Here is a 15,991-nt window from a genome sequence, read left to right as displayed (position 1 = left end):
ATGCTGTGTCAGAAGTAGGGTTCGGGAGAATGAACTCAGCAACAGCGGGTTTGGGCCCACAGTTTCAGCTTTGCCCCCACACTGCCTCGAATTGTTGCAAGTAGTATGTTACCCAAAGCCACTTGACCCACTTTGTCTTGCCTCCTCTAGAGGCAGCTATGGCAAGATTTACATGAAAAGGTTTTGGGTTTGTCCCCCATTGCAGCTGAGCCAGCGGTGCTGATTACCCAAAGTGCTTTGCTCTCGATATTGGTTTTGTCCAGGAAAAAAGGGAACATCTATTGAACAAGTACCCCACCTTGCCATTAATTACATGTAATCGAGAATCCACCAGTGTTAGGTAGGGGGCGAACTGCTAGACATACCAATGTAACAAAAAATAATACAGTTTGCCGAGAAGCTGTGCGAGATACTGCAAGCAGTTTGAATAGCAGATTTCTGATATTCTATCGCAGTGGCATTATCATAGCCTATGAGGTCCATCCGAGGAGTGGTTATTGTTGGGTGACAACTTAACCCAAAACTTTACATTGGAACGACATGAAATATAGTCAGAAGTAGTCTTGGGAGAATAGGTTCAGCAACAGGTGGTATTGGTCCACAATTCCAGTTTTGCCCCCACACTGCCTCTAATTCTTGCAAGAAGTAAGGTACCCTTAGCCACGTTATACACTTCCACTAGAGGCAGCGGTGGCAAGGTTGAGTTGAAAAGGTTTTGGGTTTGCGACCCATTGCAGCTGAGCCAGTGGTGCAGATTACCCAAAATGCTTTGCTCTCGATATTGTTTTTTTACTACTGGAAAAAGGTAACATCTATTGAATAAGTACCCCACCTTGCCATGAATGACATGTCATCAAGAATCCACCAAAGTGGTAGGTAGGGGGCGAACTGCTAGACATTGCAATGTTAAAACACAATGTTACCGTTAAAGGAGAAGCTGTGCAAAACACTGTAAACAGTTTGAGTAGCTGTAATATATCATTCTTTCGCAGAGGCGATATCATAGCCTATGAAGTCCATCTGAGGCGTGATTATTGCTGGTTGAAAACTTAACCCAATACCCCGCTTGGGATGACTTGAAATATAGTCAGCCTTGGCAATTTTTGATAGTCTCATGTGAGACTGCTATACATGTGAAAGAGAAGATAGTGACAAGACCAAACATGGGCTGCATCCAGCTCATTTATTATATAACCTTTTTGATGCTTCAGCTGACAGTTGAACATTATCTTGCAACTAGGTAGAAACAGAAAAAAGGTGTCAGTAGTATATGCTGTGTCAGAAGTAGGGTTCGGGAGAATGAACTCAGCAACAGCGGGTTTGGGCCCACAGTTTCAGCTTTGCCCCCACACTGCCTCGAATTGTTGCAAGTAGTATGTTACCCAAAGCCACTTGACCCACTTTGTCTTGCCTCCTCTAGAGGCAGCTATGGCAAGATTTACATGAAAAGGTTTTGGGTTCGTCCCCCATTGCAGCTGAGCCAGCGGTGCTGATTACCCAAAGTGCTTTGCTCTCGATATTGGTTTTGTCCAGGAAAAAAGGGAACATCTATTGAACAAGTACCCCACCTTGCCATTAATTACATGTAATCGAGAATCCACCAGTGTTAGGTAGGGGGCGAACTGCTAGACATACCAATGTAACAAAAAATAATACAGTTTGCCGAGAAGCTGTGCGAGATACTGCAAGCAGTTTGAATAGCAGATTTCTGATATTCTATCGCAGTGGCATTATCATAGCCTATGAGGTCCATCCGAGGAGTGGTTATTGTTGGGTGACAACTTAACCCAAAACTTTACATTGGAACGACATGAAATATAGTCAGAAGTAGTCTTGGGGAGAATAGGTTCAGCAACAGGTGGTATTGGTCCACAATTCCAGTTTTGCCCCCACACTGCCTCTAATTCTTGCAAGAAGTAAGGTACCCTTAGCCACGTTATACACTTCCACTAGAGGCAGCGGTGGCAAGGTTGAGTTGAAAAGGTTTTGGGTTTGCGACCCATTGCAGCTGAGCCAGTGGTGCAGATTACCCAAAATGCTTTGCTCTCGATATTGGTTTTTTTACTACTGGAAAAAGGTAACATCTATTGAATAAGTACCCCACCTTGCCATGAATGACATGTCATCAAGAATCCACCAAAGTGGTAGGTAGGGGGCGAACTGCTAGACATTGCAATGTTAAAACACAATGTTACCGTTAAAGGAGAAGCTGTGCAAAACACTGTAAACAGTTTGAGTAGCTGTAATATATCATTCTTTCGCAGAGGCGATATCATAGCCTATGAAGTCCATCTGAGGCGTGATTATTGCTGGTTGAAAACTTAACCCAATACCCCGCTTGGGATGACTTGAAATATAGTCAGCCTTGGCAATTTTGATAGTCTCATGTGAGACTGCTATACATGTGAAAGAGAAGATAGTGACAAGACCAAACATGGGCTGCATCCAGCTCATTTATTATATAACCTTTTTGATGCTTCAGCTGACAGTTGAACATTATCTTGCAACTAGGTAGAAACAGAAAAAAGGTGTCAGTAGTATATGCTGTGTCAGAAGTAGGGTTCGGGAGAATGAACTCAGCAACAGCGGGTTTGGGCCCACAGTTTCAGCTTTGCCCCCCACACTGCCTCGAATTGTTGCAAGTAGTATGTTACCCAAAGCCACTTGACCCACTTTGTCTTGCCTCCTCTAGAGGCAGCTATGGCAAGATTTACATGAAAAGGTTTTGGGTTCGTCCCCCATTGCAGCTGAGCCAGCGGTGCTGATTACCCAAAGTGCTTTGCTCTCGATATTGGTTTTGTCCAGGAAAAAAGGGAACATCTATTGAACAAGTACCCCACCTTGCCATTAATTACATGTAATCGAGAATCCACCAGTGTTAGGTAGGGGGCGAACTGCTAGACATACCAATGTAACAAAAAAATAATACAGTTTGCCGAGAAGCTGTGCGAGATACTGCAAGCAGTTTGAATAGCAGATTTCTGATATTCTATCGCAGTGGCATTATCATAGCCTATGAGGTCCATCCGAGGAGTGGTTATTGTTGGGTGACAACTTAACCCAAAACTTTACATTGGAACGACATGAAATATAGTCAGAAGTAGTCTTGGGGAGAATAGGTTCAGCAACAGGTGGTATTGGTCCACAATTCCAGTTTTGCCCCCCACACTGCCTCTAATTCTTGGCCTGGCCTACTGGTGAGGCTTGCTAGCTGGTTGGCTTGGCCTGGCCTACTGGTGAGGCTTGCTAGCTGGTTAGCTTGGCCTGGCCTGCTGGTGAGGCCTGCTGGCTCTCTCGGCCCTCAAGTTTGGCAGGTGTTGTGTTGGTCAGTGTTCCTTTTTGTTATCCCCTTAATTCCCCTTACCTAAATTTGTTTGTTTGTTAGCTCGCCCCACCCCCCCTCCCCCCGTTTTTGTTTGTTTTGTTCATTATTGTCCTTCCCCTTCGTGCCTTTCCCCTCCGGGGAAAATTTAATTTAAAAAATTACACACACAAAAAAAAAAAAAAAATCCCTCCTTGTGTCCCTTCCCATTGTTGATAAGATTAGTTTGGTGCTGTGCTAGATAGTTTGTTGTGTGTCCCGTGGTACTGGTAGGCCCTGTTCAGCACAGTCTGGCTGAGCCTGCTAGTTCCTTGGCTGTTTTACACCCCTTCCTCTTCCTCTCCCTTTCCCCTTCCCTTCCCCCTCCCCTCCCCTCTCACTGGTGTTGGGCTGTAAAGGGAGTGGGCCTCCATCATGTCAGCAGCACAGGCTGGCATGAGGAGGCACCATGCAGTGCGCCTCCTTCTAAAGGAGAGGGGAGGAAAAATAATGGAGCTATCCCGATTGGATTTCTCCAGAAAATTCCTCCAGAAAGAGCTCGGCTTTCATCCCGCGCAGGTAAACTGCATCTTAGCCCTCCCCTATAGGAAGGGCTTCGATGTCAGTTTTGCCAACGCCAGCTTCCTGAGGGAGTTCTGGGGGAAACTCCAGAACGCCCTGAACACCCAGGGGTCCCTCACAGCGATGTTTGAGGTGACCAAGCTGACGGATAATAGCATTAAAACCGTTATTGTCCGTATGTACAATGAAACCGTACAGCCGGAGGACGTTGCAGTATGGCTGGGCAGGTACTGCAACGTGAAGGGTCCCCTGATCCAGGTAAAAGACCTCGATGGGATCTGGACAGGGGCCTGGAGGGTCACTGTCCAGCAAAGGGAGGACCCTGGGGGCTATGGTGGGTTGAAAGCCATCCCATCCACCATAGTCCTCGGAGAGAACAGGGGCCATGTTCACTACCAGGACCAGCCCAAGCTGTGCCGTAAGTGTGGTGAACATGGCCACCTTGCAGACGCCTGTCAGAAGGTCGTCTGCATGAAGTGCCGGGAGGTGGGCCACCGCTACGAGGAGTGCACGAACGGAAGGTCGTGCAACCTCTGTGGCGAGCGGTCCCACCTCATCCGCGACTGCCCCTCCTCCTGGGCCAACAGGGCCAAGGCTGGAAGGAGGGAGTGGGGCGGCCGCGGACCGGGCTTTTGAGCGCCAGAGGGCTGGAACGGCAGTTGCCGAGGTGGTAGTGGAGGAGCCGGTGGTGGTGGAGGAGGAGGCAGTAGTGGAGCCGGTAGTGGTGGTAGAGGAGACAGTGGTGGAGCCGGTGGTGGTGGCTGTAGTGGAGGGCGCGGAAGGTGCAGTGGTGGAAGAAGTGGGAGGAGAGGACAAAACCCTCCCACCCCAATCCCCCTGCCCCAGACTAATGTGACCCCTGAAGGAGAAAGGGCCGAGAAAGACGGCTCCGGAGAGATGTTCAGCGAAAGCTCCCCAAGTGGGTCAGACATCATAGGGTCGGTGTCGGAAAGCACCATGGAGACTGTGTCAGAAGGTACGGGAGAGGAGGGGGAGAGTCTGAAGGAACACCTCCCCCTACGTAAAAGAAACGCTGAGGAGCTCTCTGACCCCGAACAGGGTGAGGAGAAAAAAGGGAAAGGTGGAGTGGGAGAGCTCCCAGGGGGAGGAAGAACCCAGAACCTTCCCCTCCAACTCCCCCAAATCAAGTCTCCTTTTAAGTCCTGTTTTAACCTCCTCTCCCTTCCAAACCCCCTTACCCCAGAGGGAGAGAGAGAAAGTCCCTGAAGACTAACCCCCTTTTAACCTTTCAATGGCTTTTCTTCTAGCACTGTTTTTACTCACCCCTTTTATGGCTTTTACAAATCACCACTATAAACGTGAGGAGGCGTAAAGACAGCAACAAGAGCACAGTCGGTTTTATCCTTTTTAGAAAGGTTTAACTCTGATGTGTTTTTACTACAGGAGTGTGGTCTACCCTTTTTTAATCCTCTTACAGGAAATGGGAGGATAAGTGGGCGGCACGGGCCCTCCATTTGGAGTGGTTCCAATTTTAACAAGAACGACGGTGTTGCCATTTTAATCAAGACCCCACAGGTGGTGGTGAAGGGGAGCACAGTGGTGGTAGGTGGGCGTGCTCTTTTAGCCAACTGTACTTTTATGGGGAGGGATTTTAACGTGCTAAACGTGTATGGTTTTAATGATAAACATGACCGGTGTGCACTTTTAGAGACCTGCAGTCCCACATGCTAGGAGGGATCCTCTAGTGGTGGGTGGGGATTTTAATTGTGTTTAAGCAGAGCAGACAGGAGAGGGGCAGGAGGGGATTTTAAGGTAGACAGGTCAACGTGTTTTATTGCAAGGGTTGTGCAGGGATTTTAAACTGACTGACTGTTTTAAAACCCTGCATCCAAGAGAGGAGGGCTTCACCTGGACCAGTGGTGATGGCACCAGAGCCTCTCGCATTGATTATCTGTTTACCCGGGACTGTCCCCCAACTGATGCTAGAATAACCCCTGCTTTCTTCTCAGACCACGTAATGCTGACGTGCACACCTTTCACTATCTTCGGGTGTGACTGTGGGAAGAGGGCCCTGGAAACTGAACTGCTCCCTTCTAGAAGATGATAGAGTAGTTAGTCAGTACAGAGAGCAGTTCAGTCCAGTGGCAGACGCTACAGGACTTCTTTGACACGCGAGCACAGTGGTGGGAAATGGTGAAGGGAAGGACAAGGACCTTCTTTAGAGAGATAGGAAAGGAAAAAAAGCAGAGAAAAAGATAGACGCATGGTGGGACTGCAAAAGCGACTGGAAAGGTATTTTAACCTATGCCAACATGGCCTTGATTTTAACCAAGAAATTAAAGAAGTAAAGAAGGAAATGGCACTTTTAGCAGAACAGAGAAGCAAGGGGGTTATTTTAAGAAGCAAGGAAAGGGAATTAGAAGAAGGGGAGAAGTGCACTAGGTACTTTTTTAAGAAAATAGTTAGTAAGGGTAGGATTATGACAGGATTGAGAAACAAGGACGGGGTTTTAAAAACAGATACAGAGGGAATAAAGGAAGTGGTCGAGGACTTTTATGGGGAACTGTTTTGGGGTAAAAGATGTGTGCGAGGGAACAATGGGGGGGACCTTTTAACATACATCGACAAGACCTTACCCAATACAGACGACCTGAAAAAAGACCTGACGAGGACAGAAATCGACCAAGGACTGAAACGTTTTAAGAGGGGTAAATCACCGGGGGAGGACGGCCTCCCTTTGGAGTTTTATCTGACCTTTTGGGATGTTTTAGCCGACGAACTTCTGACTGTTTTTACTGACTTCGAACACCTCGACAGACTACCCGACAGTTTTAGAGTGGGGATCGTGACTCTTTTACACAAGAAAAACGACAGGACGGACCTGAAAAACTGGAGACCGATTACCCTTTTAAACTTTGATTGTAAACTTTTTACCAAGGTTTTAACACTCAGAATGTCTTCTGTTTTAGGGGAGGTGATCCACCCGGACCAAACCTGTGCCGTGCCCGGAAGGAAGATCACGGACAGCCTGATACTGATCCGAGATGCCATCTGTTATGCGAGAGACAGAAACATGCGGCTTGTAGTCCTAAATTTAGATTTTGAAAAAGCCTTTGATCGGGTCTCGCACCAGTACCTCTTTAAGGTACTGCAAAAAATGGGTTTCCCAGACAGGTTCTTAGCTTGGGTGGGACTGCTGTACGGGGACATCACCAGCAAAATCCTTGTAAATGGGCATCTGTCAAAAGCAGTGGGAGTACACTGCGGCGTCCGTCAGGGCTGTCCGTTATCTCCCCTTCTGTTCGTGGCCTGTATTGAACCACTGGCACAGGTCTTGAGAAGGGACCAAGGGATCAGTGGGGTGGGTATCCCGGGGAGTGGGGGGATGACCGCCAAGTGCGTCTTTTACATGGACGACGTCAACATTTTATGTACCGACCTTTTATCCGTCGACAGGACTCTGGACAGGACTGACTGGTACGGACGAGCCTCTGGGGCGAGACTGAATAGAGACAAGACAGAGGCCCAATTCTTCGGACCGTGGGCAGACCCAGACTTGACCAGACTACCTCTGACAGTTAAACTGACGGACATAAGGGTACTGGGGGTAAAGTTTGACCGGGGGGGAGGAGGGAGCGGTAACTGGAGCGGAATCCTGGGGACGGTAAGACAGAGACTGGGTTTTTGGGGACTACGACAGCTGACTTTTGAGGGCAAGGTTTTAATCATTAAAGCTGTGATTTTACCTGTGCTTTTATTAATCAGTTCTGTTTTTATCCCCCCTCGAAGGAGTATTTTAGACCTGGAGCGGATGCTTTTTTACTTCCTGTGGGGAGGCAAGTGGGAGAGGCTGAGGAGGGAGGTGGTCAAGAGGCCCAGGTCCAAGGGGGGGAAAGGCTTGCCTGACCTCTACTTGTTCCTGGGCAGCCGCTACACAGCGTTACATCTGACTCTTGCCACCTCCCCGGTCAACAACAAGACCCAGGCCCTCGCACGGTTCTGGCTGGGATCTTACCTCAGGACTCTGAGGCTGATCCCAGTCGACCTGCGAGCCCCAGTCTCTTTCCTGCTACCCCCGCACTACGCCCAGCTCCAGAAGTTTTTAAGACATTTTAAACTGGAAAAAGAAACAGTCACGGTTTTAAAAAAAAACAGCTCTCTTCTCTCTCTTGTGCAGGATCGGGAACCAGTGTGTCCAGTGCGCGGGCTCGCTATAGGTGAGCCCACAACGGTTTGGCGCAACGTGGCCCATCCTGCTCTCCTGAATCGGCATCGGGACCTGTCCTGGATGGTCGCCCACGAGATCCTCCCGGTCAGGGCCGTTATGCACTCACGGGGCATGGCGAGGACATCCGCGTGCCCCCGACCAGGCTGCGGCCAAGAAGAGTCGGTGAGGCACATGCTCTGGGAGTGCAGAGCCGCCAGGGACCTGTGGAAGGAAGCAGGCCCCCTGATCACCTCGTGTCTGCCAGCAGGGGAGGACCTAACACCTCAGCTCGTGCCCATTCCATCGAAGGCCTTCACCAAGCTCTGGCCCACCCTCACGTGCCTGAAGGAAGCACTGTGGTCCTCCCGTAACCTGCTGGTAGCGAAAAACGTAGAGACCACCCCCCAGGCAGTGGCCATGGTAGCCACGGAAGCCCTGGGGTGGTACGGAAGGAAGGGGGCCTCGACCCCAGGCGAAGGGTCCCCCACAACACCCTAGGTCCCGGCGGCCACGGCCGGGAGCTTGATAAAGACTCACCCCCCTCCTGTACAAGGGACTGAAGACAGCCTTTTAACAAAGTGACTTTTTAACATGGTTTTTCATGTCTTAAAAATGTTTTACCTTTGTTAGATCATTAGTACACATTTTAAATGGCTTTTACAGATTTGATGTTTTTACAAGGAAAGTACTTTTACCCATGGTTGTTTTCATTGGTTTTAACAACAAGTACTTTTAACAAATTTAAACGTAACTTTCAAATGCTGTGTTTTATGCTTTGTTGCCGTTTTTATGTGTATCAATGATGTAAAAAATGTATGAGCTGTTTTTAAAGGAAATGTATCAATAAAACTTTTCCAAAAGAAAAAAACCCTTAGCCACGTTATACACTTCCACTAGAGGCAGCGGTGGCAAGGTTGAGTTGAAAAGGTTTTGGGTTTGCGACCCATTGCAGCTGAGCCAGTGGTGCAGATTACCCAAAATGCTTTGCTCTCGATATTGTTTTTTTTACTACTGGAAAAAGGTAACATCTATTGAATAAGTACCCCACCTTGCCATGAATGACATGTCATCAAGAATCCACCAAAGTGGTAGGTAGGGGGCGAACTGCTAGACATTGCAATGTTAAAACACAATATTACCGTTAAAGGAGAAGCTGTGCAAAACACTGTAAACAGTTTGAGTAGCTGTAATATATCATTCTTTCGCAGAGGCGTTATCATAGCCTATGAAGTCCATCTGAGGCGTGATTATTGCTGGTTGAAAACTTAACCCAATACCCCGCTTGGGATGACTTGAAATATAGTCAGCCTTGGCAATTTTTGATAGTCTCATGTGAGACTGCTATACATGTGAAAGAGAAGATAGTGACAAGACCAAACATGGGCTGCATCCAGCTCATTTATTATATAACCTTTTTGATGCTTCAGCTGACAGTTGAACATTATCTTGCAACTAGGTAGAAACAGAAAAAAGGTGTCAGTAGTATATGCTGTGTCAGAAGTAGGGTTCGGGAGAATGAACTCAGCAACAGCGGGTTTGGGCCCACAGTTTCAGCTTTGCCCCCACACTGCCTCGAATTGTTGCAAGTAGTATGTTACCCAAAGCCACTTGACCCACTTTGTCTTGCCTCCTCTAGAGGCAGCTATGGCAAGATTTACATGAAAAGGTTTTGGGTTCGTCCCCCATTGCAGCTGAGCCAGCCGTGCTGATTACCCAAAGTGCTTTGCTCTCGATATTGGTTTTGTCCAGGAAAAAAGGGAACATCTATTGAACAAGTACCCCACCTTGCCATTAATTACATGTAATCGAGAATCCACCAGTGTTAGGTAGGGGGCGAACTGCTAGACATACCAATGTAACAAAAAATAATACCGTTTGCCGAGAAGCTGTGCGAGATACTGCAAGCAGTTTGAATAGCAGATTTCTGATATTCTATCGCAGTGGCATTATCATAGCCTATGAGGTCCATCCGAGGAGTGGTTATTGTTGGGTGACAACTTAACCCAAAACTTTACATTGGAACGACATGAAATATAGTCAGAAGTAGTCTTGGGGAGAATAGGTTCAGCAACAGGTGGTATTGGTCCACAATTCCAGTTTTGCCCCCCACACTGCCTCTAATTCTTGCAAGAAGTAAGGTACCCTTAGCCACGTTATACACTTCCACTAGAGGCAGCGGTGGCAAGGTTGAGTTGAAAAGGTTTTGGGTTTGCGACCCATTGCAGCTGAGCCAGTGGTGCAGATTACCCAAAATGCTTTGCTCTCGATATTGTTTTTTTTACTACTGGAAAAAGGTAACATCTATTGAATAAGTACCCCACCTTGCCATGAATGACATGTCATCAAGAATCCACCAAAGTGGTAGGTAGGGGGCGAACTGCTAGACATTGCAATGTTAAAACACAATATTACCGTTAAAGGAGAAGCTGTGCAAAACACTGTAAACAGTTTGAGTAGCTGTAATATATCATTCTTTCGCAGAGGCGATATCATAGCCTATGAAGTCCATCTGAGGCCTGATTATTGCTGGTTGAAAACTTAACCCAATACCCCGCTTGGGATGACTTGAAATATAGTCAGCCTTGGCAATTTTTGATAGTCTCATGTGAGACTGCTATACATGTGAAAGAGAAGATAGTGACAAGACCAAACATGGGCTGCATCCAGCTCATTTATTATATAACCTTTTTGATGCTTCAGCTGACAGTTGAACATTATCTTGCAACTAGGTAGAAACAGAAAAAAGGTGTCAGTAGTATATGCTGTGTCAGAAGTAGGGTTCGGGAGAATGAACTCAGCAACAGCGGGTTTGGGCCCACAGTTTCAGCTTTGCCCCCACACTGCCTCGAATTGTTGCAAGTAGTATGTTACCCAAAGCCACTTGACCCACTTTGTCTTGCCTCCTCTAGAGGCAGCTATGGCAAGATTTACATGAAAAGGTTTTGGGTTCGTCCCCCATTGCAGCTGAGCCAGCGGTGCTGATTACCCAAAGTGCTTTGCTCTCGATATTGGTTTTGTCCAGGAAAAAAGGGAACATCTATTGAACAAGTACCCCACCTTGCCATTAATTACATGTAATCGAGAATCCACCAGTGTTAGGTAGGGGGCGAACTGCTAGACATACCAATGTAACAAAAAATAATACAGTTTGCCGAGAAGCTGTGCGAGATACTGCAAGCAGTTTGAATAGCAGATTTCTGATATTCTATCGCAGTGGCATTATCATAGCCTATGAGGTCCATCCGAGGAGTGGTTATTGTTGGGTGACAACTTAACCCAAAACTTTACATTGGAACGACATGAAATATAGTCAGAAGTAGTCTTGGGGAGAATAGGTTCAGCAACAGGTGGTATTGGTCCACAATTCCAGTTTTGCCCCCCACACTGCCTCTAATTCTTGCAAGAAGTAAGGTACCCTTAGCCACGTTATACACTTCCACTAGAGGCAGCGGTGGCAAGGTTGAGTTGAAAAGGTTTTGGGTTTGCGACCCATTGCAGCTGAGCCAGTGGTGCAGATTACCCAAAATGCTTTGCTCTCGATATTGTTTTTTTTACTACTGGAAAAAGGTAACATCTATTGAATAAGTACCCCACCTTGCCATGAATGACATGTCATCAAGAATCCACCAAAGTGGTAGGTAGGGGGCGAACTGCTAGACATTGCAATGTTAAAACACAATATTACCGTTAAAGGAGAAGCTGTGCAAAACACTGTAAACAGTTTGAGTAGCTGTAATATATCATTCTTTCGCAGAGGCGATATCATAGCCTATGAAGTCCATCTGAGGTGTGATTATTGCTGGTTGAAAACTTAACCCAATACCCCGCTTGGGATGACTTGAAATATAGTCAGCCTTGGCAATTTTTGATAGTCTCATGTGAGACTGCTATGCATGTGAAAGAGAAGATAGTGACAAGACCAAACATGGGCTGCATCCAGCTCATTTATTATATAACCTTTTTGATGCTTCAGCTGACAGTTGAACATTATCTTGCAACTAGGTAGAAACAGAAAAAAGGTGTCAGTAGTATATGCTGTGTCAGAAGTAGGGTTCGGGAGAATGAACTCAGCAACAGCGGGTTTGGGCCCACAGTTTCAGCTTTGCCCCCACACTGCCTCGAATTGTTGCAAGTAGTATGTTACCCAAAGCCACTTGACCCACTTTGTCTTGCCTCCTCTAGAGGCAGCTATGGCAAGATTTACATGAAAAGGTTTTGGGTTCGTCCCCCATTGCAGCTGAGCCAGCGGTGCTGATTACCCAAAGTGCTTTGCTCTCGATATTGGTTTTGTCCAGGAAAAAAGGGAACATCTATTGAACAAGTACCCCACCTTGCCATTAATTACATGTAATCGAGAATCCACCAGTGTTAGGTAGGGGGCGAACTGCTAGACATACCAATGTAACAAAAAATAATACAGTTTGCCGAGAAGCTGTGCGAGATACTGCAAGCAGTTTGAATAGCAGATTTCTGATATTCTATCGCAGTGGCATTATCATAGCCTATGAGGTCCATCCGAGGAGTGGTTATTGTTGGGTGACAACTTAACCCAAAACTTTACATTGGAACGACATGAAATATAGTCAGAAGTAGTCTTGGGGAGAATAGGTTCAGCAACAGGTGGTATTGGTCCACAATTCCAGTTTTGCCCCCCACACTGCCTCTAATTCTTGCAAGAAGTAAGGTACCCTTAGCCACGTTATACACTTCCACTAGAGGCAGCGGTGGCAAGGTTGAGTTGAAAAGGTTTTGGGTTTGCGACCCATTGCAGCTGAGCCAGTGGTGCAGATTACCCAAAATGCTTTGCTCTCGATATTGTTTTTTTTACTACTGGAAAAAGGTAACATCTATTGAATAAGTACCCCACCTTGCCATGAATGACATGTCATCAAGAATCCACCAAAGTGGTAGGTAGGGGGCGAACTGCTAGACATTGCAATGTTAAAACACAATATTACCGTTAAAGGAGAAGCTGTGCAAAACACTGTAAACAGTTTGAGTAGCTGTAATATATCATTCTTTCGCAGAGGCGATATCATAGCCTATGAAGTCCATCTGAGGCGTGATTATTGCTGGTTGAAAACTTAACCCAATACCCCGCTTGGGATGACTTGAAATATAGTCAGCCTTGGCAATTTTTGATAGTCTCATGTGAGACTGCTATACATGTGAAAGAGAAGATAGTGACAAGACCAAACATGGGCTGCATCCAGCTCATTTATTATATAACCTTTTTGATGCTTCAGCTGACAGTTGAACATTATCTTGCAACTAGGTAGAAACAGAAAAAAGGTGTCAGTAGTATATGCTGTGTCAGAAGTAGGGTTCGGGAGAATGAACTCAGCAACAGCGGGTTTGGGCCCACAGTTTCAGCTTTGCCCCCACACTGCCTCGAATTGTTGCAAGTAGTATGTTACCCAAAGCCACTTGACCCACTTTGTCTTGCCTCCTCTAGAGGCAGCTATGGCAAGATTTACATGAAAAGGTTTTGGGTTCGTCCCCCATTGCAGCTGAGCCAGCGGTGCTGATTACCCAAAGTGCTTTGCTCTCGATATTGGTTTTGTCCAGGAAAAAAGGGAACATCTATTGAACAAGTACCCCACCTTGCCATTAATTACATGTAATCGAGAATCCACCAGTGTTAGGTAGGGGGCGAACTGCTAGACATACCAATGTAACAAAAAATAATACAGTTTGCCGAGAAGCTGTGCGAGATACTGCAAGCAGTTTGAATAGCAGATTTCTGATATTCTATCGCAGTGGCATTATCATAGCCTATGAGGTCCATCCGAGGAGTGGTTATTGTTGGGTGACAACTTAACCCAAAACTTTACATTGGAACGACATGAAATATAGTCAGAAGTAGTCTTGGGGAGAATAGGTTCAGCAACAGGTGGTATTGGTCCACAATTCCAGTTTTGCCCCCCACACTGCCTCTAATTCTTGCAAGAAGTAAGGTACCCTTAGCCACGTTATACACTTCCACTAGAGGCAGCGGTGGCAAGGTTGAGTTGAAAAGGTTTTGGGTTTGCGACCCATTGCAGCAGAGCCAGTGGTGCAGATTACCCAAAATGCTTTGCTCTCGATATTGTTTTTTTTACTACTGGAAAAAGGTAACATCTATTGAATAAGTACCCCCACCTTGCCATGAATGACATGTCATCAAGAATCCACCAAAGTGGTAGGTAGGGGGCGAACTGCTAGACATTGCAATGTTAAAACACAATATTACCGTTAAAGGAGAAGCTGTGCAAAACACTGTAAACAGTTTGAGTAGCTGTAATATATCATTCTTTCGCAGAGGCGATATCATAGCCTATGAAGTCCATCTGAGGCGTGATTATTGCTGGTTGAAAACTTAACCCAATACCCCGCTTGGGATGACTTGAAATATAGTCAGCCTTGGCAATTTTTGATAGTCTCATGTGAGACTGCTATACATGTGAAAGAGAAGATAGTGACAAGACCAAACATGGGCTGCATCCAGCTCATTTATTATATAACCTTTTTGATGCTTCAGCTGACAGTTGAACATTATCTTGCAACTAGGTAGAAACAGAAAAAAGGTGTCAGTAGTATATGCTGTGTCAGAAGTAGGGTTCGGGAGAATGAACTCAGCAACAGCGGGTTTGGGCCCACAGTTTCAGCTTTGCCCCCACACTGCCTCGAATTGTTGCAAGTAGTATGTTACCCAAAGCCACTTGACCCACTTTGTCTTGCCTCCTCTAGAGGCAGCTATGGCAAGATTTACATGAAAAGGTTTTGGGTTCGTCCCCCATTGCAGCTGAGCCAGCGGTGCTGATTACCCAAAGTGCTTTGCTCTCGATATTGGTTTTGTCCAGGAAAAAAGGGAACATCTATTGAACAAGTACCCCACCTTGCCATTAATTACATGTAATCGAGAATCCACCAGTGTTAGGTAGGGGGCGAACTGCTAGACATACCAATGTAACAAAAATAATACAGTTTGCCGAGAAGCTGTGCGAGATACTGCAAGCAGTTTGAATAGCAGATTTCTGATATTCTATCGCAGTGGCATTATCATAGCCTATGAGGTCCATCCGAGGAGTGGTTATTGTTGGGTGACAACTTAACCCAAAACTTTACATTGGAACGACATGAAATATAGTCAGAAGTAGTCTTGGGGAGAATAGGTTCAGCAACAGGTGGTATTGGTCCACAATTCCAGTTTTGCCCCCCACACTGCCTCTAATTCTTGCAAGAAGTAAGGTACCCTTAGCCACGTTATACACTTCCACTAGAGGCAGCGGTGGCAAGGTTGAGTTGAAAAGGTTTTGGGTTTGCGACCCATTGCAGCAGAGGCCAGTGGTGCAGATTACCCAAAATGCTTTGCTCTCGATATTGTTTTTTTTACTACTGGAAAAAGGTAACATCTATTGAATAAGTACCCCACCTTGCCATGAATGACATGTCATCAAGAATCCACCAAAGTGGTAGGTAGGGGGCGAACTGCTAGACATTGCAATGTTTAAAACACAATATTACCGTTAAAGGAGAAGCTGTGCAAAACACTGTAAACAGTTTGAGTAGCTGTAATATATCATTCTTTCGCAGAGGCGATATCATAGCCTATGAAGTCCATCTGAGGCGTGATTATTGCTGGTTGAAAAACTTAACCCAATACCCCGCTTGGGATGACTTGAAATATAGTCAGCCTTGGCAATTTTTGATAGTCTCATGTGAGACTGCTATACATGTGAAAGAGAAGATAGTGACAAGACCAAACATGGGCTGCATCCAGCTCATTTATTATATAACCTTTTTGATGCTTCAGCTGACAGTTGAACATTATCTTGCAACTAGGTAGAAACAGAAAAAAGGTGTCAGTAGTATATGCTGTGTCAGAAGTAGGGTTCGGGAGAATGAACTCAGCAACAGCGGGTTTGGGCCCACAGTTTCAGCTTTGCCCCCACACTGCT

The 15,991-nt window shown here is 46.2% G+C and overlaps 8 non-coding genes across 8 annotated transcripts; all 8 read left to right on the top strand.

The window, feature by feature from the left end:
• Positions 1-980: 980 nt before the first annotated feature.
• Positions 981-1,122, top strand: LOC118960987. The gene has a single exon (XR_005048855.1). It is a non-coding gene; the product is annotated as a U4 spliceosomal RNA (small nuclear RNA).
• Positions 1,123-2,252: 1,130 nt separating this feature from the next.
• LOC118961007 lies at positions 2,253-2,393 on the top strand. Its single transcript, XR_005048875.1, has one exon. It is a non-coding gene; the product is annotated as a U4 spliceosomal RNA (small nuclear RNA).
• A 6,854-nt stretch (positions 2,394-9,247) lies between these two features.
• Positions 9,248-9,389, top strand: LOC118960994. The gene has a single exon (XR_005048862.1). It is a non-coding gene; the product is annotated as a U4 spliceosomal RNA (small nuclear RNA).
• A 1,131-nt stretch (positions 9,390-10,520) lies between these two features.
• Positions 10,521-10,662, top strand: LOC118961000. The gene has a single exon (XR_005048868.1). It is a non-coding gene; the product is annotated as a U4 spliceosomal RNA (small nuclear RNA).
• Positions 10,663-11,793: 1,131 nt separating this feature from the next.
• On the top strand, positions 11,794-11,935 carry LOC118960998. The gene has a single exon (XR_005048866.1). It is a non-coding gene; the product is annotated as a U4 spliceosomal RNA (small nuclear RNA).
• A 1,131-nt stretch (positions 11,936-13,066) lies between these two features.
• On the top strand, positions 13,067-13,208 carry LOC118960986. The gene has a single exon (XR_005048854.1). It is a non-coding gene; the product is annotated as a U4 spliceosomal RNA (small nuclear RNA).
• A 1,132-nt stretch (positions 13,209-14,340) lies between these two features.
• Positions 14,341-14,482, top strand: LOC118960985. The gene has a single exon (XR_005048853.1). It is a non-coding gene; the product is annotated as a U4 spliceosomal RNA (small nuclear RNA).
• Positions 14,483-15,614: 1,132 nt separating this feature from the next.
• On the top strand, positions 15,615-15,757 carry LOC118961001. The gene has a single exon (XR_005048869.1). It is a non-coding gene; the product is annotated as a U4 spliceosomal RNA (small nuclear RNA).
• The last annotated feature ends 234 nt before the right edge of the window (positions 15,758-15,991 follow it).

Source organism: Oncorhynchus mykiss, unplaced genomic scaffold (assembly GCF_013265735.2).
Source record: "Oncorhynchus mykiss isolate Arlee unplaced genomic scaffold, USDA_OmykA_1.1 un_scaffold_648, whole genome shotgun sequence".
Classification (NCBI taxonomy): Eukaryota; Metazoa; Chordata; class Actinopteri; order Salmoniformes; family Salmonidae; genus Oncorhynchus; species Oncorhynchus mykiss.
Note: the sequence above shows the minus strand (reverse complement) of the source record. Positions and strands in the feature narration are given on the sequence as shown.